Consider the following 22,506-nt stretch of genomic DNA (forward strand, 5'->3'; position numbering starts at 1 on the left):
CGGTATTTGCTTATTGTATATTTGTGCTAGTTTTATATAAAGACAACAAAATGGTATTCTGTATCCTTTCCACGATTTCCCAATCTTTGTGTACTGTAATCAGATGACTTTCAGGCAGTGTTTTTTTTTAAAGGGGTATTATATATATTGACAATTTGCTACAGGTCTCATTAATACTGTTGATGTAAAAGTCTCAAGCATCCATTGTTTTTTATTTCCCTTCTGTTAATTGAAGGACATGGTAGAAATGTTGATTCTTTGACCATTGGGTTACAAAGCTATGGTACCTTCAAGAGTATGACACTAGTCCAAAAAACAAAAGCACAGCCCAGGGAATCCCCTGTCGGTGATCAAATACAGTCAGCTTAGTTTTTTGCCTAGTGTCTAGAAATAAGGACCTAAGCTTCTTGCTGGAAATCGCTATTCCCCTCTTTTTTTTCATGAATTTATTCTTATTTTTTGTCTCTATATGAAAAAAAATCACATCTCTGCTATCAGATTTTAATTATTGATAAGATATTCCTGAATGTGTGATTTTTAGGAATGCCGGTTTGCGGAGAAGATTTGGAAAATGTGTGCTGGTGCAGTGACAAAAAGTAAAAAAAAATTGCGTCTTTGCAGTGGCAGCGAGTACAGAAGTCTGTTTTTGTGTAGAGACAGCTAGGAGAGGGCATGGGCTGATGAACAAGATCAGAATTTGACTGGAAAGGAAATTGATAGGGGGCGAGAGGGAGGAGTCTAGGAATGGCGCGGTCAGAGCGGAGGAGTTGCTAGACGGGAGCCCTCGCTCTCCAACCCTGCGCTGAACGTGGAGACGTGAAGGGAAGCGAGGGGCCCGGACCTCTCCCCGCTTGATCACCTCCCCCCCTCGGCTCAGAGATGTTGTTCCGGTGCTGTAAATTCACCCCCTTCTTTCGGATCCCGGCTGCCTGAGATTCTCCTGGCCTGCAGCGTGGACGGCGTGGACGGCTCTTCCTGTGTTGCGGTGCTTGAGGCTGGCAGCGCTGAGCGGTGAGGACGGCGCTCGTAAAGCCCAAACACACAGCACACACAGAGCGGGAGGGGCTGCAGGGAGGGAGGTGAGGTGAACTGAGCCCTTCGTGAGAGCAGAGCAGCTCGTGCGCTCGGCGGCCCCCCCTCCCCCGTTCTCCGGGGTGCGCGTACAGCTGTACTAAGTCGCGGTGGACCGCGGCATGTGGGCCCCTACATGGGGAGCAGAGGCTGACAGGAACGAGACCCAGCACCTCGTAGCTCAAGTATCCCAAAGCTAAAGAAAGAGATGTGTGTAAGTAAGGAGCTGGCTCCAAGAAGATCTCCAACAAGCGGGTAAGATTTAAAAATGTTACACCAGTTGTTTCTTCAAGGTTTTTTCAAAAGCAATGGACCAGTGAGCACACCATATTCATCAGTATGAGCACATATGAGCGGTGAGTACAACGCTTCTCTCATGAACTATTATCAATGAGATACCTGCAATAGAGGTGCTAATGCTTCTTATGAGATTGGGATGAAGAGGAGAAATTGGTGACATAAGCGACATGTGTTTAGCAAGACAACCACCAGGGTGAATAATCTATATCTGTCTGTCGGAGGTCACCTCCATTTTCCATTTCTATTTTTTATTCCGATAACGCGGACATTTGGATATTTGAGCACTGGGACACTTCGATAATCAATTTATATTGGAATTAGAGAAAGTTTCAGACAGAATAAACAGGCAGTAGTGGGTGCGCGCGAGTAAATGTTATATGCAACCTGAACAGCTAAAAGGCATATTGGATATACATTTATGTGGCACCCAAGATTTCTTGAGAAACACGCTTAAAAAGCCTGCCAGCCGGATGTAAACCTCACGGCTCACAGCAATACCTTATTGAAGGAAATACACTGAGATAAAGAGTGCTTTGATAGGCATTGGGAAAAAAAAAAGTGGAAACATCGGTTAAAAAAAAAAAAATGTGTAGCTCAACTCAGTAGAAAAGTGCCGTGTAGACGCGAGACCTATTCAAGTGACGGACTCAGTAGGATCCTCTTGGGTTATTACCCCCAAAACTCCCTGCCAGCTCTGCAATCTCAAAAGAAAACAGAAAAACCTCTCGGAGCTCTGTTTTTTTTTTTTCTCCCTGTCCTCCCCCCCCCCCCCCTTTTTTGCCTTTTTTTCTCCCCTCTATTAGAGAGAGAAAGGGGGTTCACATAGACTGGTATGCCCCCTGGGTCAAAACGAAATTATTATAAAACGTCTATAAACCTCTGGTTGGCATATTATGGGCGCAACACGGGCACAGTAAAGAGTGGTTGTAAACAAGATTACTGTAAAACCAAGAGGGGTGTAAGATGACCACAAGGGGAAGGGGAGCGAAAGGGGGGGCAATCCCAAAGGTTCCCCGGTTAAGTCAAAGCCCAGGCCCGATGTGTAAATATGTGACACATGGGACAAATGGAGATAACCAGCCCGTTGAAAAACTACTAACGGGTAGAGGAAGCCAGGTAGAAAAAGATAAGAAGAGAGACAAGAAAAAAGGGGCTACCAACACACTGGCAGACTTAGAAACACTCTCAGAAACATTTTTAGAGACTAGATCTGACCATGATGGAGAGAGTGAATTAGAACAGGGAAATAAGGAAGAAACCCAGGATATGACACTCCTACCAACAAAAAGGGAAATGGAGGGAATGTTCGCTGCCCTAGAAAGATCAATCAAATCGCAAATGGAAAGAATGGAGAAAAATATGGGGCATATATTGGAAAGAGTTGAAGAAGTAGAGAAAAAAGTCGACTCAAATGTAACCTCAGTTAAAAAACTAGAAGATGAAATAAAAGCATTAAAAATCAATCAACGAGAACAGGCGTATAAAGTAGAAGATCAGGAGAATAGAGATAGAAGGAAGAACATTAGAATACGCGGAGTCCCAGATACCGCACAAACTGAGGACTTGCCAGAAATAATAAAGAAAATTTGTAACCCAATATTAGAAAGAGAAATAACGACCCCCCTAAGAATAGAACGAGCGCATAGGATAAGACGAGCCAGAGAGAGATCACAGGATTATCCAAGAGACATTATTGTGCGATTTGAAAGTTGGGAAGAGAAAAACCAACTTTGGAGAAATTTGAGAGGGAAGTCGCCATTGGAATACGATCAACATAATATCCAAATTTACCAAGACCTGTCCCAAGAGACGTTAAAAAGAAGAAGAAGTTTAAAACCATTGTTGGGGATCCTACAAGAGCAAGACATTCAGTACAACTGGGGATTCCCAGCATGTTTGATAGGGAGGAAAGATGGGACTTCGGCAAGACTGAGGTTCATCGAGGAAATACCAGAATTTTGTAATAGCTTAGGCATCCCAATACCAAAAAATCAATAATGATCTTGTCTGCCGGAGAGGAGGGGGGGGGAGGGGGGAGGGCGGGGGGGGGGACGGGAGGGCCTAAGATAGTAAGCAACTAGCAGGAGATGGGGGAGAGGGGAGACCCGGAGAGCACCCCTTCACTTAGTAAGCCATCGGAGTGGGAAAGGGGAGGGGGGAGACCCAGAAAGCGCTTCTTCACCACTTCCCCAGTATAGGGAGATAGGAGACCGGGCTAAAATAGAACGCCACCTCAGCCTGAGGAGCAAAAGAGCGCCAGGAGCGCCAAATAGAAAAAGCTCCAAATGACCAGAAGGTCAGGGATCGAAGGGGGGGAGGGGGTGGGGGGGAGAAAGCCCCAAATGAAGAACAAGGGGGCAAGATACGAGGGGAGGGGGGGGGGGGGAGGGAGAAGGAAGGGGGAGGAGGAGTTTGGGTGGGAAGGGAGAAGGGAGGATGGGGAAGGGGGCGGGAAAGGGACTCAGATCTGTGTGTCATGTAGCAGGAAAGAACATATATATCCGAGAAAGACAGAAAAGGGAAAAAAAAAAAAAAAAAATATGACAAACATAAATTTTTTAACATACAATGTAAGAGGTCTTAGTTGCCCTGAAAAAAGGCATATGGTATTAAGAGAAATTGAAAGGTATTCCGCTGAAATCGTTTTTCTGCAAGAGACACACATAACGTTGGATTCTAATGTTAGATTGTATTCTCGGGCAGTTCCCATTTGGTATTATGGGGACTCCCCAAAGAAAAGAGCTAAGGGGGTCGCCATAGGAATAGGGAATAATATCTCTTTTACAGTAGAAGATAGGAAGGTAGACCCGGACGGTCGTTATCTGTTCCTAAAAGGAGTACTCCAAGGAAAAAAATACACGTTAGCAAATATATACTGCCCAAATAACCAACCATATAAATATCTGAGGGGGATCTTGAACGCTTTAATGGACTTTAAATCAGGACATGTAATACTAGCAGGAGACTTCAACCTCTCAATGGACTATCAATTGGATAGTACATCCGGGGCTCAGAGGCGAAATATTAAACAGATTAGAATATTAAGAAAAAAAATGCATGACTACTGTTTAATAGATCCTTGGAGGATTACACATCCAAATAAAAGGGACTATACCTACTATTCTTCCGTGCACGGAACATACTCAAGACTGGACTATATAATGGTAGACCACGAGTTACTGGAAGAGGTAGTCAAAACTTCAATAGGGGTAATCACAATTTCAGACCATGCTCCTGTAATAGTGGAAATTAGATTCAAAGAGATAGAACAAAGAAAAGGATCATGGAACTTAAACGAAGAACTTATAGAGGATATAGAGGTAAACAACATAGTGAGAACGGATTTGGATCAATATTTCACCCTCAATAACACACCTGAAGTAAGGGTAGCTACTGTATGGGAGGCCCATAAGGCATACATCAGAGGGAAACTAATCTCAATAGGAGCAGGGAAGAAAAAGATAAGAAAATTAAACATGAAAAAATTAACAACTGAGCTATTTGAACTGGAGCAAATGCATAAAGAGCGAGGAGAAATCGAAATATACCAAGAAATTGTTGTAAAGAGGACCCAGCTTAGAGATCTTATGAAGTTTGAAACAAGAGACATATTCAAAAATGTTAGAAAGGAGAGGTATAAATGGGGGAACAAACCAGGGAAACTTTTAGCTAGAATATCTAGAGAAAAAAAAAAAAAAAACTACATAGAAAAAATAAAAAACAAAGACGGTCTTATGAAATATAAGATGTCCGAAATCGCGGAGTCCTTCCGGACTTTCTATAGCTCACTATATTCAATAAGAACTAATGAAACCCAAGAGCAAGAAAGGATGAGAAAAAAGAAAATCAAGGAATACTTAGAAGAAGTGAAATTACCAAAAATTTCCCAAAACGACATTGAATCCTTAGAGGCCCCAATAACTCAAGATGAGCTACACAGAGCCTTCCGGGAAACACCGTGTGGTAAGAGCCCAGGCCCCGATGGTCTGCCGATTAAATATTACAAAACATTTAAAGAACTTTTGATCCCAGAGATGTGCAATTATTTTAACAAAATAGGAGAGGAAGAGGAAATAAGAAAAGAATCTCTATTGGCAAATATTTCTATTATCCCTAAAACGGGAAAAGATGGAACGTTGTGCTCCAGCTATCGACCAATAGCATTGTTAAATGCAGATCTGAAAGTATACGCGAAAATATTAGCAACTAGGATAAAAATTTTAATGCCGCAATTAATAAATCCAGATCAGGCGGGCTTTGTAGCGGGCAGAGAAGGAAGAGATAACAGCATAAGGACCCTGTTACTGTTACAACAAGATCCAAAAAAGAAACCCCCAGTCGTACTCATGTCCTTAGATGCCGAAAAAGCATTTGACAGAGTCGACTGGGGGTTTATGATGGAAACCTTACAAAATATAGGCCTGGGACCAAGGTTCATGAAATGGGTAAAGAACTTGTATAGTCACCCGACGGCAAGGGTGAAGGTCAATGGGAGTGTGTCGTCTGTGTTCAACATGGAAAACGGAACCAGACAGGGTTGCCCGCTCTCGCCTCTCCTATATGTAATAGCCCTGGAACCGTTGTTAGCAAAAATCCGGGAAAACCCGGGGATAGGAGGGGTGAGAGTGGGAGATGAAGAACACAAGGTGGCGGCGTATGCAGACGACATACTCCTATACTTGACCAAACCGAGAGTCTCCCTCCCTAATGTCATAAAGGAAATAAAAAGATACGGTGAACTCTCAAATTTTAAAATAAACCCGATTAAAACGGTAATTTTGAATTTAGGGATAGATAAAAAAGAAGCAGAAGAACTTCAGAAAGAGTTTCCATTTACATGGGAAAAAGAAGCTATAACGTACCTGGGTATAAAAATTACATCTACAGTTGAAAAACTATACTCGGCCAATTTTGTCCCCTTAATCAACGACATTAATCAAGACCTGAAAAACCTAGCAAAAAAACATATCTCCTGGATAGGTAAGATTAATGCGTTCAAAATGATGATATTACCGAAGATAACATACAAACTTCAAATGCTCCCAATAAAAATACCGCAAAGCTTCTTTAAAGTAATCAAAACAGTAATTTTGAAATATATATGGGCAGGAAAAAAGGCTAGATTAAGCTATTCATTGCTGAGCATGAAAAAAAAAGGAGGGGGGTTGGGGCTCCCCGACATAAAAAGATATTATTTTGCTGTAAACTTAGCAAGGTTGGTAGAATGGACAAACGCACACACAAAAAAAAAATGGGTACGTATGGAAGAAATATTAAGTAGGACACAATTAAATAGAAATATATGGATACCACCGAAAATGAGGGAATTGAGCACGAACACACATAACATAACAAGGAACGTATTTAGAATATGGGACACAATATTTAGACGGGAAAAATGGGAGTATAACTCTCCATTAACCCCATTAGCAGGCACAAATTTTTTTCCACCAGGAAACGGAACACGTTTAGGGAAGCACCTAGGGGAGAAAAAATTAAAAGATATTGTCACACGTGGAAAAATTAAACTAAGACAAGAGATAAAAATAGGGGAAAAGGAACAAAATATGAGTGAATGGGAGTATTTGCAGTTAAAACACTTTGTGAGTACACTACCACAACCAATTAGGGAAGATAAGACACTATACCCAATAGAAAAAATATGCAGCATGGATAAGCCCCTGACACATGGAATATCAAAGGTATATGGGATACTAACAGAACTCGAGATTCAAGACACACTGCCTTTCTTAGAAAAATGGGAAAGCGATATCGGTAAAAAAATTGATAAAACACAAATGATAGGGGCAGTATACAATCATGCCGCGGACATTACCACCATAGAAGCAAACTATAAATGTATGGTGCGATGGCACCTGACCCCATCAAGAATGAGTAAGATTCATCCAAGAAATTCAGAGCTATGCTGGAGAAACTGTAAACAAAAAGGAACAACTCTACATATATGGTGGGACTGCCCGAGAATCCAGGAATATTGGAAAGAAATTTTGAAATATATTGTAGAAATAACAGGGGAGACGATTCTATGTAGCCCGCTGCCCTGTCTGTTTCATGGAACAGAAAAAACAAAAAAACAATATGGAACAACTCTGGTCCCAGTTTTATTAAATGCAGCCAAGGCTCTGATCCCAAAAAATTGGCTACATCCAAAGAGGCCATCAATTAAAGAGTGGATAGAAAGGGTGGAATATATAGAAGAGATGGAGTATCTTGCCAGCAGAGAGACAGGAGAAGAGGACAAATACAGGGTGGTTTGGGAAAAATGGAAAGTATTCAAATCCTCAGAAATGTTCGCCCAGGGAATGATAGAAGCAGATAGCTGAGAAATCATAAAGAAGATTACAAGGCACACAGATCTGGAGGGGGAGGGAGGGGGGGGGAGGGAAAGGGGAAAAAGAAAAGGGGAAAAAAAAAAAAAAGGGGTTGGGACTAACTAAGTTATACTAGCAAGGAATGCAGTCAGACTTGTTACTTGTTAAGCGGGGAAAGATTAATTAACAGTTTAAAAATGTCAAACCTGTAATGGCAAAAATAAAAAAAAAAAAAAAAAAAAAAGAAAGGAACTTAATCATAAGAAAAGGAAGGGAGAGAAAAAGAAAAGAAAAAAAAAAACCCCACGAATGATGCGAAGCCGCAAGAGAGACGCTAAGGGCGGGCGAACCGTGAGCTAGCCTCTCCACTATATGTGAGCAGAGTCTGACGTGAGAAAAAAAAAAAAAAAAAAAAAAAGGAGAGGGCATGGGTGCATTGGACATTTCAGTGGAGTGGTGTAATTGGTTTCTGTAAATTTTGTGTTGCATACTTAAAGTGATGTAATGCTTTGTGTCTATCTGTTAAGGTTCTTGCGGTAAAACCAAGGAAGCTTGGACTTCTGTAGTGTATCAATGCTTTACTAAACAGAAAAGTTGCACAAACAACTGTAGGATACACAATACAACACAATTTATAGCTTTAAAAAAGCATGCCTACAAATATAAGCATGTACAATATGTACACATTAAGTAAACTAAACCATTACTCAACTTAGGGGTCAAGATGTAATGTCCTTCATGGTTCCTTTCTCAGTCCAACTTAAACATGTCTCCAAAGTTATCCAGCTTCCAGCAGCCATGTGTTCTCTATCGTCCTTACAAACACAACTGTTGTCTGACCACATGTTTCTTTCAAAATCTCCCCAAGCCCCTCCCACATTTTTCCTGCATACACCAACTTCTATTGCTCAGCTTCAAAACCTACCCATCTGGTTTATTTACATATCACTGGAGGGGGAAAAGCCTCTGTAAACATATGCTCTTACTAAACCTAACTATATTATTGCTAGCAATCCTCCTCTTCTCAAGTCCATAAGGCACAGAGAGCACGTCTGAGCCCTGCCTGACTGGCTCCTGCTGCTTCATCTCAGCCACTCAGGAGGGAGAGACCCGTGAGAGCCTTGGCTCTTGTGCACATCGCTAGATCAGAATTGGTCTTGGCTAAGTATTAGGAAGGCTGAGGGGGCAGTTGGACACTGAAGGTTTTTCTTAATCTTCATGCATAGAATGCATGAAGATAAAAAAAACCTTCAGCCTTTACAACCACTTTAAGTGAAATGAGTGGTGGCATGTGCATCCGTACATAAGGGGCTTACGGTTTTTAGATCAAAATCAAAACAGGATTACGTTACCCTATCCCAACGTTTCTCAACCAGTGTGCCCCGGCACACTGGTGTGCCGTGAGGAGTCCCCAGGTGTGCCGCGGCAAAATGACCCCAAATATTGTAACATTACTGCTGGGCATTTGTCTTTACAGCGGTGCCGGTCCGCTGTGTAAAACTCACTTCCCGGCACTCGGGAAGCTGTGCTGGCTATGCGGGCCTCCCGACCGCGTCTTGCCAACCGAATACGTCATCGGTTGCTATGGGAGGGTCGGACGCACGCACTGCTTCTGTGACGTGAGAGCCGTGGGTACCGTCCTGAACTCTGCCTGGCGCGCTTTTCCCTGAGGGGGAAGAAGAAAGAGTAGAGCCACCGTGACCAACACTGCTCCCCTGCCCGCAGACATGGCCACCCGCTCAGAGAGGGGGAAGGCCCTGAAGCTGAATGAGCAGCACCAGGCCATCCTGTCTCGTATGCTGAGGGAGGAGGACAACAAGTACTGCGCTGACTGCGAGGCCAAGGGTAAGGTGGTGAGGGGGGGCTCTACTATCAATAACCAGCTGTCACAGTCACTGACACCCCACATCCTCCATTCATGGCTACAGCACTCTGGATCTGATTGGTTGTTGTGCAGCTCTGACAGTTCTTCTTTCAGTGTATGTGTGCATGTGTACACATGTCTGTTAGTGTGTGTGTGTGACAAAATTAGTTCTGATGGTACAGGAATAGGGGGGTCGGATTAAAAGTAACATACAGACAGACAGATGCGCACGCACACAAACAGACACACTTACAAAGACACACACTGTGTGTGTTTGTACGTGTGTCTGTTTGTGTGCGTGCGCATCTGTCTGTATGTATGTTACTTTTAATCCTGACCCCCCTATTCCTGTACCATCAGAACTACTTTTGTAGGGCTTGTTCGAGATAGCAGCAAGGACTGCTGCTCCTCTGAAAAGCAATTTGTGTTCATATCGCTTTTCAGGGGCATTTGTCAGCCAGTAAAGAGGCATATCTTGCCTCCTTACCACCTGTTTTAAGCCTGTAAATGCAATGCACACAGTTGCGGGGTAGTTGCAGTGCAGCCCCAATCACCCTGGGTATACCTCCAGCTGCAGCCACAGCATGTTTACACCCCCGGCTGTTGCCTCTGCAGCTAGAGGGGCAAAAGTTGGGGGTGGTAAAAACAGCTCAACCATGTGGTTTTACTGCCCCTCCAGCCTGACATGTGAACAAGCTCTTGGTTCTGTGTGGATGCGTGCTGCGTGTAAGGCAGCCCATTCATTTCCCTACCCACAGTAATGCGGGGAAAGAAGTCCCCGACCCTTTTTTTAAATTGTGCCACAACAAAAGCAACTCATGTTTGCCAATGGATGGTGCACCATTAAGAATTAATGGCACCCCTAAAGAGCAGAGCATTTGTCTGTGTGTCAAAAACTAGCGCGATTTTGCGCGTGTTCCGCAACACACAGTGACGTGAACCAAGTCTTGGACAGGGGTGCCTCAAGACTGAAAATATTTTTCAAGGGCGCCCCGACTGGAAAAAGGTTGAGAAACACTGCCCTATCCTGTCATACATCTTAAAGGTATATGCAGGAAACGAAAAGAAGAGCTAGTGCCCCCCTCCCTCTAACCTTGATGTCGGTTGGAAGTCACTTCCCTATAGTGTGGGTGGGAAAATAATACTCTGAATTGGACCGTTTGCTGCCATTACAATCTATATGAATCAACAGTGAATATTCACACTACTTGCTTGTGACTCTTGATTGTTTAAGGGGACCTGGGTATTACATGCTCCACTGTTGCACTGCAAAAGCCCAGGAGAAGAAAGGAAGGTCAGAACTTGTGCTTTCTCTTACTCCCTGATTTTTATTTATTTTTATCATACTCAAAGTGGGATTAAACTCCTATGCATGAATTTTACCTGTAGGTAAGGTTTACCTATAGGTACTGTAAATATCTCCTAAACGTGCACCGTTTAGGTGATATTTACTCTACATGCAGCCGGTGATGTCAGTAGCACATGCAGCCGGTGATGTCAGTAGCACATGCAGCCGGTGATGTCAGTAGCACATGCAGCCGGTGATGTCAGTAGCACATGCAGCCGGTGATGTCAGTAGCACATGCAGCCGGTGATGTCAGTAGCACATGCAGCCGGTGATGTCAGTAGCACATGCAGCCGGTGATGTCAGTAGCACATGCAGCCGGTGATGTCAGTAGCACATGCAGCCGGTGATGTCAGTAGCACATGCAGCCGGTGATGTCAGTAGCACATGCAGCCGGTGATGTCAGTAGCACATGCAGCCGGTGATGTCAGTAGCACATGCAGCCGGTGATGTCAGTAGCACATGCAGCCGGTGATGTCAGTAGCACATGCAGCCGGTGATGTCAGTAGCACATGCAGCCGGTGATGTCAGTAGCACATGCAGCCGGTGATGTCAGTAGCACATGCAGCCGGTGATGTCAGTAGCACATGCAGCCGTGATGTCAGTAGCACATGCAGCCGTGATGTCAGTAGCACATGCAGCCGTGATGTCAGTAGCACATGCACTCTGAAGGAACAGCCACCCGGGACATTCCTTTAGAGCCATGTGCTGTAAATGTCGGCTTCCACATGCAGGAGTGACATCGCAGCTCTGGCAACTCACACAGCGGGAGTCCGTGAATCCAGAAGGAAGACTGGGTGAAAGTGGAAGCCTTGTCAGCAGTGACAGTACACTGCTGGAGGGCTTCATTCTAAGGCAAGTTTCACATAATGTGCTAGTATGTAATGTATACTAGCACATTAGAACTTTGCCTTGCAGGTTAAAAAAAATAAAATAAAAAGGTGTAATATTTTAAAAAAGAACCTTGCCTCCAGCCAAAAAAAAAAAAATCTGTACGTCATAGAGATTTTTTTTTTTTTCCGGTTTGCGTCCTTTTTGGAGGGAGGGGGTCTATCCTATTTCCCTTTCAGAACAGGAAGAGATGGAAAATCTCTCCAAGGGTGACTTGGACTAAAACACATTTTAGCACCCCCATTTATTGCACAGGCTTCACTGAGTCATGAATTGAGGGAAACACTTCTCGGAATCCCAGAAAAAAAAGAAATAACTGACATATGTTGACTGTTCCCCACTATATCCCAAAAAAAGGTTGGAGTTCTGTATTAAACTGATTGCACACTAGTGTCTGGGGGAAAAAACAAGGGTTAGTGTTAAGATGATGTGAAATCTTTCATTGCCCAGCTTATTTCTCTCAATCTGACCATCCCTTAACACTGTTATAATGGAGGACATCTTTATATACTATGAAAGGTGTGTGGATATGAAAAGCCCATGGGTTTTATGTGATGTACATCAAGCAGCTTTTGCTGGCGGGAAGAAGGCTCTTTTGTTTTCTTTCCTTCACAATGTCAACAAATTCAGCGAACCTCCGAATGGAATTCTGAGACATGACAGTCTGCTCTTCCCTAGCGTTGTGCTGACATCCTAGCTGCAGAGAGAGCCCATTGCTTATTGCACTTCATCTTTCCAGCACTAGACAGAGAACCTGTATAAAAGCATGGGTTGTCTAAGGCAAACCCAGCGCCTGGAAGGAGAATTCCCTGTAAATATAATTACATTAATAGTCCTTTTTATTTAAACCTGTTTGGCTTTCTCTGAATCATTAATGAACAGAGATCGGCTGGGTAGGCATGCTGACACATTGAATAGTTCCCCATGTTTTTTATATTAAGGAGTGATTTACCGTGGCTGAGAACACCATATGTATTCTAATCAGTTAATTATGAGCCTGACAATTCTGGCACATCAAAATCCATATGCTCATGTTTGTTTGCCAGTAGGACCAGGGGCTCAAATGCAAACCTGTTAATCCTTTGACCAAAAATTATCACCTTATCAGTTCAGCGATAATTCAACCTGGTATCCATATTATTCTTGTTTCTGCTATTAATTGCTGAACGATGTGGACCTTTTAGAAATTTAGGGTTAATAGCCTCATTAAAGCAGACCTTGAAATATGACAGATATTTAAAGGGAAACAAACGTATTTTGAAATAAATAACTCATTACTTTTAGAGTGTATTCTATGCTTCAAACCAGCAGTTTTAGATGCACAGGGGCATAAGCATAGCGCTGCTCTCGATCTTCAAAATTACGCAAAGTTTTTTGCTTTGCGGAAATAATCCTGATCACTTCCTCAGAGTAGTACAATGTTACTATGGGTAATTCAAAACGTTAATTCAGCCTATTTTGAGATGAAAGTCATTCCTGTTGGATATCCAGAGAGGGTTTCTGAATATACAGGGCTTCCGCCGCGTAGGTATCAGGCTTTGCAAGCGCAAGCTCTCTACGGGAGGATCTTTTAATAATACTTATATTGTGGATTAACATTCCCCAAAGATAGGCCTATAAAGCATCCCATACAACTCGTATGGAAGCAAAGCCCAAGTTGAGGGACCAAAAATTCACAATTCGAGTGGAAATGGCATCCTCTTTGGGAATTAATTCCAGCCAAAGGGGGTTCAGCCACCATGACATATTAGACGCCCGATTCCCTGATGTTAGTTTAACCAACAGAGGGGAGTGATCTGAAATGCCTTGAGGTTCGATATTTACATCTGCTATATATGGTATGAGATCAGCTGAACACAAAGCCAAATCAATTATTGATAATGTGTTGTGTGTTTTTGAGTAACCTTTATAAGCACATTCTTCGGGATGTAGCTTCCTCCACATTTCATACAGTCCCAATTCCCTGCATAGTCGTCCAAAGGGGGAGAAATGCCCATCAGTCATTGACCTTGGAGCTGGGCATCTGTTTCGCTTTGTATCAACTACACTATTAAAATCTCTAAGTACCAATATTGGCATCTGGACTGAAACACCTGCAAAGGAAATGAGCTGACAAAATATTTCTGGGTTATATGGGGCGTGTGTGTATATATATGTGTGTGTGTGTGTGTGTGTGTATATATATATATATATATATAAATCAGCCAGGATTAACTCAAGATCACCCAACTTACATTGTAGAAAAATGTATTTGCCATTTCCGTCTACCATAGTCCTACTACAGGACAATACCACGCCAGCATAAACCAGAATAGTGAATCCCCTTGAATGTGAGATGAAGAGTGAGTGGTATGCCTCTCTGACCGATCGTCTGTCTCCTGCAGACAGACAAGGGCAGGATGAAAAGAAGCAATATAGTCAAATACAGATTGCCTTTTTAAAGCATTATTCATTCCTCTAACATTCCAAGATAGTAGTCTAATTGATTTACCATAGGTACAATAACAAAATAGTGCTACTGGTCATCCAACCAGTACCATATACAAAGATATGACATATGAATATAAAGCATAATAGTAAATACTCCAAGAAACCACACACCACAATACACCAAAAAAAAAAAAAAAAAAACGAGAAAAGAGAGAAAAAAAATCAGAAACCTCAAGGGAAAAAGCCACTGAAGTAAGAAAAAAAAAAAAAACATTTAGTGGCTATTGCTGATTAGGCCTCCGACAGCCTGGCTTATAATGGAAGCGAAAAACAAAAAATATATATATCATTGCCCAGTCATCTCATATTATATAAATTTACTGAAAAAATAGGCCCATCACCCCAGAGTCTAAGTAAAAAAAAGTTTATTTTATTATGTGCCTGCTGTTGATTATCCCCTACCTGTAGCTTTGTCTGTAGGGGTGTTGAGAAGCCTTGTGTATGTTAAACCGCTTAAAGACCGCCTCCTACGTCGGCAGAACGGCACAGCTGGGCAAAAGGACGTACAGGTACGTCCCCTTTAAGAGCCCAGCTGTGGGTTGCCGCACTTGGGCCCCGGTCGTGAGCTCTGTGACCGCACCCTAGGGACCCACAGACCCGATCGCCACTGGTGTCCCGCGATCGGGTCACAGAGCTGAAGAAGAGGGAGAGGTAAGTGTAAACAAACCTTTCCCTTTTCTTCCTAGTGAGAGTGTCACTGATCGTCTGTTCCCTGTCATAGGGAACGACGATCAGTAAAGTCACACGCCAAGCCACGCCCCCACACAGTAAGAATCTCTTGGGTCTCACTTAACCCCTACAGGTTAACCCTTTCACCTTGGTTTTTACATGTTTTTAGAAATTAGTTAAGGATAGGGGTAGCACACGCTAATTTTAAGGCCTTATTTTATTGCATGTTTGTACACACATTGCAGTATGTATACTGCATGAACACTTGCTTTACAGTAACAGTTGTACTCATGGCTACCACTGTCCACTCCCTTTTCTTTGGCTAAAAAATTGTTGCCGCATATTTAGATTTGTTAAAAAAACATTCTTGTATTTTTGTTATGCCATAAATTCTTATGGGCTTTAAAGCATACGCACTAGCATGGTCAATTTACACTGGCATGTTATGGTGCCCCCAGTGTAGACTCCTTTCTGCCTTTTAAACACAGAATGAATGCTGTAGCAAAGTGTTGGTGCTTTGAAAATTCTTGTAGACTCCAACCAGAGTCAACCAAAAACAATCAGATTCTAGTGAGGACATTTCACAATGCTTTCTTCAAGAAGCACATCCACCCACTCAACATATGAATAATGAACAATGGTGAAATCTGGTTGACTACATCTGTCAAAAATTAACCCCACCCCCTTCTGCTTCACCCATTCAGCTGTGTGTGTTATTTTTTTGTAAAGCAACTTTGCTGATGCCTTTTTAGGTCTGTCCTAGAGAGGCACCGCTAAAATATGTACATTTCTAGATCCTGAGAGACCTCACTGCTAGACGGCCAAAAAGACGTGTCTCTATCACACATGCACTGAGGTGGACACTTAAAGGGGTTGTAAAGGTACACATTTTTTTTCCCTAAATAGCTTCCTTTACCTTAGTGCAGTCCTCCTTCACTTACCTCATCCCTCGATTTTGCTTTTAAATGTCCTTATTTCTTCTGAGAAATCCTCACTTCCTGTTCTTCTGTCTGTAACTCCACACAGTAATGCAAGGCTTTCTCCCTGGTGTGGAGTGTCGTGCTTGCACCCTCCCTTGGACTACAGGAGAGTCCAAGGGAGGCGACAAAACGCTCAGGTGTGAATGCAGCCTTAGGCCCCTTTCAGACGTCCGCTCCGCTCGTCCCTGTATTACAAGTCCGTTAACGGACTTGTAATACATCCCTATGGGATCGCGTCCGTTAGCGGATGGAGCATCCGCTAGCGTCCGCGTCCGTCGGGATCCGGTTTTCGGACGGAAGAAAACCCTATTTTTCTTCCGGCGGAGCGGAACTGATGCAGACGGACAGACGGTCCGTCTGCATCAGGTTCCCCATAGGGCAGAGCGGAGCTGAGACAGGGCGGTCCCTGCACTGTGTGCGGGGACCGCCCTATCCGCCGACAGCTCAGCGGGGATCCCCGCTGAGACGACGGAGACACACGGAGCGGACCCAGAAACGGTCCGCTCCGTGTGAAAGAGCCCTTAGCTTTAAGGCATTTTATTTATATGTTAAATCTTTGTATAAAAATCCCAAAATATAGCACTGTGAGTGTGTGGATTATAAAGTACGTTTACAAAAGTGGTTCTCTATAGGTAAACATGCTGAAATAACAGTCATATACGTTGAAGTTCCCATTCACCGGCAGACTTGAATTTCTTGCCACAGTATTAACATTTGCCATGCAGAGGAATGCACCTTTTAGATTTATTTAGTCAGCAGTTTTGGATGAGGAGACGCTCACTGCAGTGTCCTTAAATGAAATCAGTAGACAGGAAATATGGTGTAAATCAGAGCAAAATATATCAGAAAAAAATGTAAATCCCTACATTTACAGCTTGGTTCAAAAACACAGGTTCCTAATTTTTCCCCATGACATAGTAACGTTGCTGTGTAACAGATCTCATATGTATTAAAACATAAAATTAATAATAATGATTTATATATGAAAGGAGAATTATTTATTTATTTTTTAGAATGTATTGTTGTGAAGATCTATGCAGCTCTGTAAAAGTGATATTAGACCATATTCATTTATCCACACATACAGAACACTGCAAGGATGTCACAAGGAAGCTAGAGGGAGATCTTGTGACAGCTAAAATATACTGTAACTCATGGACTATGGGGGGTGAGGGAGATGTAATTTCGGTAAATCCTAGTCTTTTTTCCTTTTTTATTTTTTCCTTTACCACTCGCTACGGTCCCACTTGAGTTTGGACATTTTTTTTTGGCAAGTTTGCTTTTGTCTGTCGTGTCTGATATTGTGGAAGGAGAAAAATATCTCTTCCATGCCAGATCGCTGCCAGTACACTGTGTGGGCATCACTGAATTGCCATGCATGTTACAGAAGCTGGCAGGGGTGACCAGGATATTGGCTGACCCAACTCCCCTTTGTACATAAACAGAGAGGGAAAGCAAAAACAACATTTGTACTGTCAATATCAATTGCATCAGCTCATGGTGAGTATCATGGTTTCTTGTGACTCATGATGCCTACCCCTGATATACAGTATAGATTTCATGCTAAACCAGCAGAAAAAACATATCTTCTATTTGAACATTTTTTTCTGTATCATACACACATTTTTATTACTTTGATTTTTGTCATGCAAGAAATTGTGGCATGTTTTGCGTTAGCTATTTTACATTAAAATATAAATATCCTTTAAATAAGTGAGAACCAAAGTGTGCCTGTACATATCTTTGCTTCTAAGGAGATATTCTATGCAATTTGAGAATTCTCCAAACCTGAGTATAGTCAGTGTGCATTGGGGTTGATTTTCTGAAGCTGGAGAGTGCAGAATCTGTTGTAGCTGTGCATGGTAGCCAATCTGCTTCCAACTTCAGCTTGCTTAAAGGGATTGTAAAGGTAATTATTATTATTTTTTTTTAAATAACAAACTTGTCATACTTACCTCCAATGTGCAGCTCGTTTTGCACAGAGTGAACCTGGTCTTCTGGGGTCCCTCGGCGGCTGTCTCGCCTCCTCCCCGCAAGAACTAACCACCTTCATGCAAGCGAGTTCACATGGTGGTTAGTTTTTTTGCGGGCGTCCTCCCGTGATACAGACGGTGGCTATAGCCGCTCACTGTATCACTCGGCCCCACCCCCTGGTGCGCCGTGTCATTGGATGTGATTGACAGCAGCGCCAGCCAATGGCTGCTCTGCTTTCAATCAACCAATGAATGAGCCGAGAAGCCAGCGCATTCACAGCGTGGGACTTTCGAGGGGTCAGGTAACTAAACGGGGGGGGGGGGGGGGACACCTGGGGTGCCGCTAATTCTCAGATGTTTTTTCACCTTAATGTATAGAATGCATTAAGTTGAAAAAACATGTACCTTTACAACCCCTTTAATTAAGCTTTGACAAAAATAAAAACATGGAAGCTGATTTTGTCCTCTCCAGATTTAGTAAATCAACCCAAATCTGTGACTGGGCACAAATTCCAATTACTGCAAATAAAAGAAATGGGACATAAACTTAGTCTCGTAGAATCCATAATTTATTTAACCTGACTAAAAAGTCCTCCATATAAAAATATCAGCCTCCATTCACACGTGTGCGACTTGTCATGCAACTTTGGACTCGGTAACATTGAAAAGGTTCCTGTGCTACTTTGGTGCAACTTTGGTCCAGAGAATGTGAAGTCCGATTAAAGTAAAATTTAAAGTCATGTTTTTCTCTCGGCAGTCATTTTGCACAGAGCAGCCCAGAGCCTCCTCTTCTCTAGTCCCCCTCTGGCACTCCTGGTTCCTCTTCCTGCCGAGTACCCCCACAGCCAGCAGTTCGCTATGGGACACCCAAGCAGAGCTGCTGCTCTGTGTGTTCATTCAGACATGGAGCTATGGCCTGGACCGCTCCTGCCACTCTCTCCTCACTGACTTTGATGGACAGCAGCGGGAGCCAGTGGTGCCTGCTGCTGTTTTAGCCAATGAGTAGGGAGACAACCAAAGCTCTAGTGCAGCTCTGCTGGATTGAGATGGGGCTCAGGTAAGTATTAGGGGGGAGGGTGGGGCTGGGCTGCTGCACACAGAAACATTCTTAACTTAATGCATAGAATGCATTAAGATTAAATAAAAGCCTTCTGCCTTTACAACCACTTTAAAGTCACACCAAAAGATACATCATAATCTAGCTGGAAATGTTGTGGCTTTGGGGGCCCACTGTAGTGAATGGGGCCTAAATACATTTTGAGGCTGGTTATTTTTTTACAGTAAATATGGGAAACTTTTCCTGCATCTCACAGTGCAATACTTTTTTTTTCATAGGAGTCTGGGTTGGTCATTCTTGAGATCTTACCTGAAATTCAAGGCCAAATGTTAAAGTGTGTCTGGTTTGAGAGGTTTCTGGTGGCCACAAGAGAAGTTTTGCAAATTTGACCAATGTTTTTGGATTGGCCAGGCACTGGGGGGTCTCAAGTGCAGCCCCAGCTGCACTTGAGACCACAGCTGGGCCTTGTAGTCCACCAATGCCTTCTATAGTAAAATGCTGGGCCCCAGCATTTTACTATAGGAGGCATTGGTGGACTACAAGGCCCATCATATTACTATAGAAGGCATTGGTGGACTACAAGGCCCAGCATTTTACTATAGGAGGCGTTGGACTACAAGGCCCAACATTTTACTATAGGAGGCATTGGTGATCTACAAGGTCCAGCATTTTACTATGGAAGGCATTGGTGGACTACAAGGCCCAGAATTTTACTATAGGAGGCATTGGTGGACTGCAAGGCCCAACATTTTACTATAGGAGGCATTGGTGGACTTCAAGGTCCAGCATTTTACTATAGGAGGCATTGGTGGACTACAAGGCCCAGCATTTTACTATAGGAGGCATTGGTGGACTACACGGCCCAGCATTTTACTATAGAAGGCGTTGGTGGACTACAAGGTCCAGCATTTTACTATAGGAGGCATTGGTGGACTACAAGGCCCAGTATTTTACTATAGGAGGCATTGGTGGACTACAAGGCCCTGCAGCTGGGCCTTGTAGTCCACCAATGCCTCCTATAGTAAAATGCTGGGCCTTGTAGTCCACCAACGCCTCCTATAGTTAAATGCTGGGCCTTGTAGTCCACCAACGCCTCCTATAGTTAAATGCTGGGCCTTGTAGTCCACCAATGCCTCCTAAAGTTAAATGCTGGGCCTTGTAGTCCACCAATGCCTCCTAATGTTAAATGCTGGACACAGACTTTCTGGGGGCTCCCTCCCTCTCCCCAGATCAATACCTACTCCCCCCTGGCCAGCAGCAAAAATCACGAGGGAGACGAGTCTCACCTTTTTATTCTTCTTACTCTGTGTCCGCCGGTCACACTGCGCGCCCAGGCCGCCCCGACGGGAACATGTTCATCCATGATCCATTCCATTCCGAGCCTGAGGAGGAGGAGCAGACAGCTAGCATACAGTCGCATACACAGCTCGCATCCAAGGTCAGGCCCGCTCCCCGCGATTGAGGATAGGCCAGGCCAGGCCAGGCCAGCCCCACCCGCCGCACGTGACCATTTAACCCAATCACAGGGCGCCAGGGGCCGGCCTGAGACTAAACATGGCGACCGAAGCGCGGGGTCACGGACGGAACTTTGTAGCGCCGGTGACACGTACTGGCACGGGATTGCGCCCCCCCCAAATGTTGCGCCCGGGGCCTAGGTCCCCCTCGCACCCCCCACGCTACGCCACTGCTTCAGGTTTCTTCAAGAGAGCCTTGGAGATGCCTAAAAATTGCTGCCCCAAAACTGTATACAGTGGATGGATCAAGCCTGACCTTTTAGTTATACCAACCCTGAGGTATTCATTGTGCACCATTGTGGTGTTGTTCTCCCCTGCCCCTCTCCATAAGCACTGGAGTCACATTAGCTGGGCAAGGGAAAAAAACTGGGGCAGAAGATAAACATTGGAATACTAGTCTGTACCAGTGTGCAATTGTTTTGGAAGAATACATTGCCTCTAATGTTGGGTGTCCTATGTGTGCAGATGCTGTTGCATTATGTAACAGTATTGGTAAAATGTTTTGCATTTTAGAATGGGGTGCTTTGAGAATGTGCATAATTTTAAAGGGCACCGTGACTGAAAAAAGTTTAAGAAACACTTCTCTATACTGGGCGTTGATGGGCAAACCATTTATGGGTTTAAATCTCTATGCAAAATCCAAAAGTCATTTGGCACTCAACCATGCCAGCTCGCAACAGGAAACTAATAGACCAGTCCCTAATATCTTATTAAAACAGACATCTCTGCATGTTTTTGCAAATATCGGTAACATTACACTTCAGCATCAGAGACCTTCTACTAGCCATTTTTTTACGATAAGAGTGACTTTGCAGCACACAAAGGCCATGTATCTCAGAAAATTGCTTTTTTTATCACACACATATATACATTTAAATGTGCATAGGATGAACTTGCCGTAAAATGTGGTTATTATTGTACCTGCATCTGGAGCTGTACAAGTAAAGCGATACCCCAGATGCTTCCACTAGGTGGCACCAGATATTGAGAATAATCATAATATATATGTTTAACCATTTAGGTTGCAGTATTTCATTTGCTGCTTTTATAAACCATTTCAACCTTTATTTGAAGTGATTTTCATGACTGACGTGTAAAGCAATGAGTTTCAATACACCCTTCATTAATGACAGTAGGAGAAGCACTGAAAGTAAAGCAACATTTGATCTTGTGAAACGGCTTACCTTTTCATAGCTTTTGTAAAGGGGTTCAGGATTTCTTGAGTATACTATATCTACCCATCGTGTTGCATCCTCTGGCTTCTGAGAACTTTGTGCTCTGGGAACACTTAATCCTGAGTTTTTGATTTGACAGACCAGACTTCCCCAGCTCCAGCTATCTAAATTTGTTCCTAATATGCATGTGACTAACCATTCTAAAAACATTAATTTACTCATCCACTTACCACTTCTTCAGTAGGTACAGCACAAAATGACTCAGGCTTCAGTCCCTCCCACAGACCTTCTGAAAGCCCTGCTCAGTCTGGCAGTGAAAAGTAATATACTGTAAATATCAAGCTGTGTAAATGTGTTTAATGTTTAGCTTTCATATATAATTGGTGTTTCTCTGATGGTATCACCCATTCACAGGATGGCATTTATTTTTATTTTATTCACCAATACAATAATAATAAATCTATGTGTATCTATAGTTTTAATAACAGAGTTTGCATCTCTATAACCTGCTATTTTATAAAGCTGGAAGTCTTGCTATTATGCATGTCCGTTTTTTCTACTCCAAACCCAGAATGACTTTGTGTCCGGGGCCCACCCACTATTTTAACTTTTATCTAGAGAAGGGAATTTTTGCTGACTGTTCCCTGGGGGAGTGCCCTTGACTTCCTGTCCTGGAGACTCAGCGGAAGGTAGAAAATATCTGCAACGTGAGGGAATAGTGCAAAAGACTATTATAGATCACTGTTATCACAACCCCTTTACAAATCATTACTTCCAACATTCACCCTCTGTTCTTCTCTTAGATATTTGTTGCCTAAATGGGTGTTGCCATTGAACGATCCCAC

General features: G+C 43.2%; 1 protein-coding gene across 2 annotated transcripts in view; it reads left to right on the forward strand.

Annotated features, from left to right (window-relative positions):
- Positions 1–22,506, forward strand: part of MAD1L1 (mitotic arrest deficient 1 like 1) — a 915,026-nt gene that overhangs the window by 297,097 nt on the left and 595,423 nt on the right. The window lies entirely within an intron of this gene.

Source organism: Rana temporaria, chromosome 6 (genome assembly GCF_905171775.1).
Source record: "Rana temporaria chromosome 6, aRanTem1.1, whole genome shotgun sequence".
In the NCBI taxonomy this organism is placed as follows: Eukaryota; Metazoa; Chordata; class Amphibia; order Anura; family Ranidae; genus Rana; species Rana temporaria.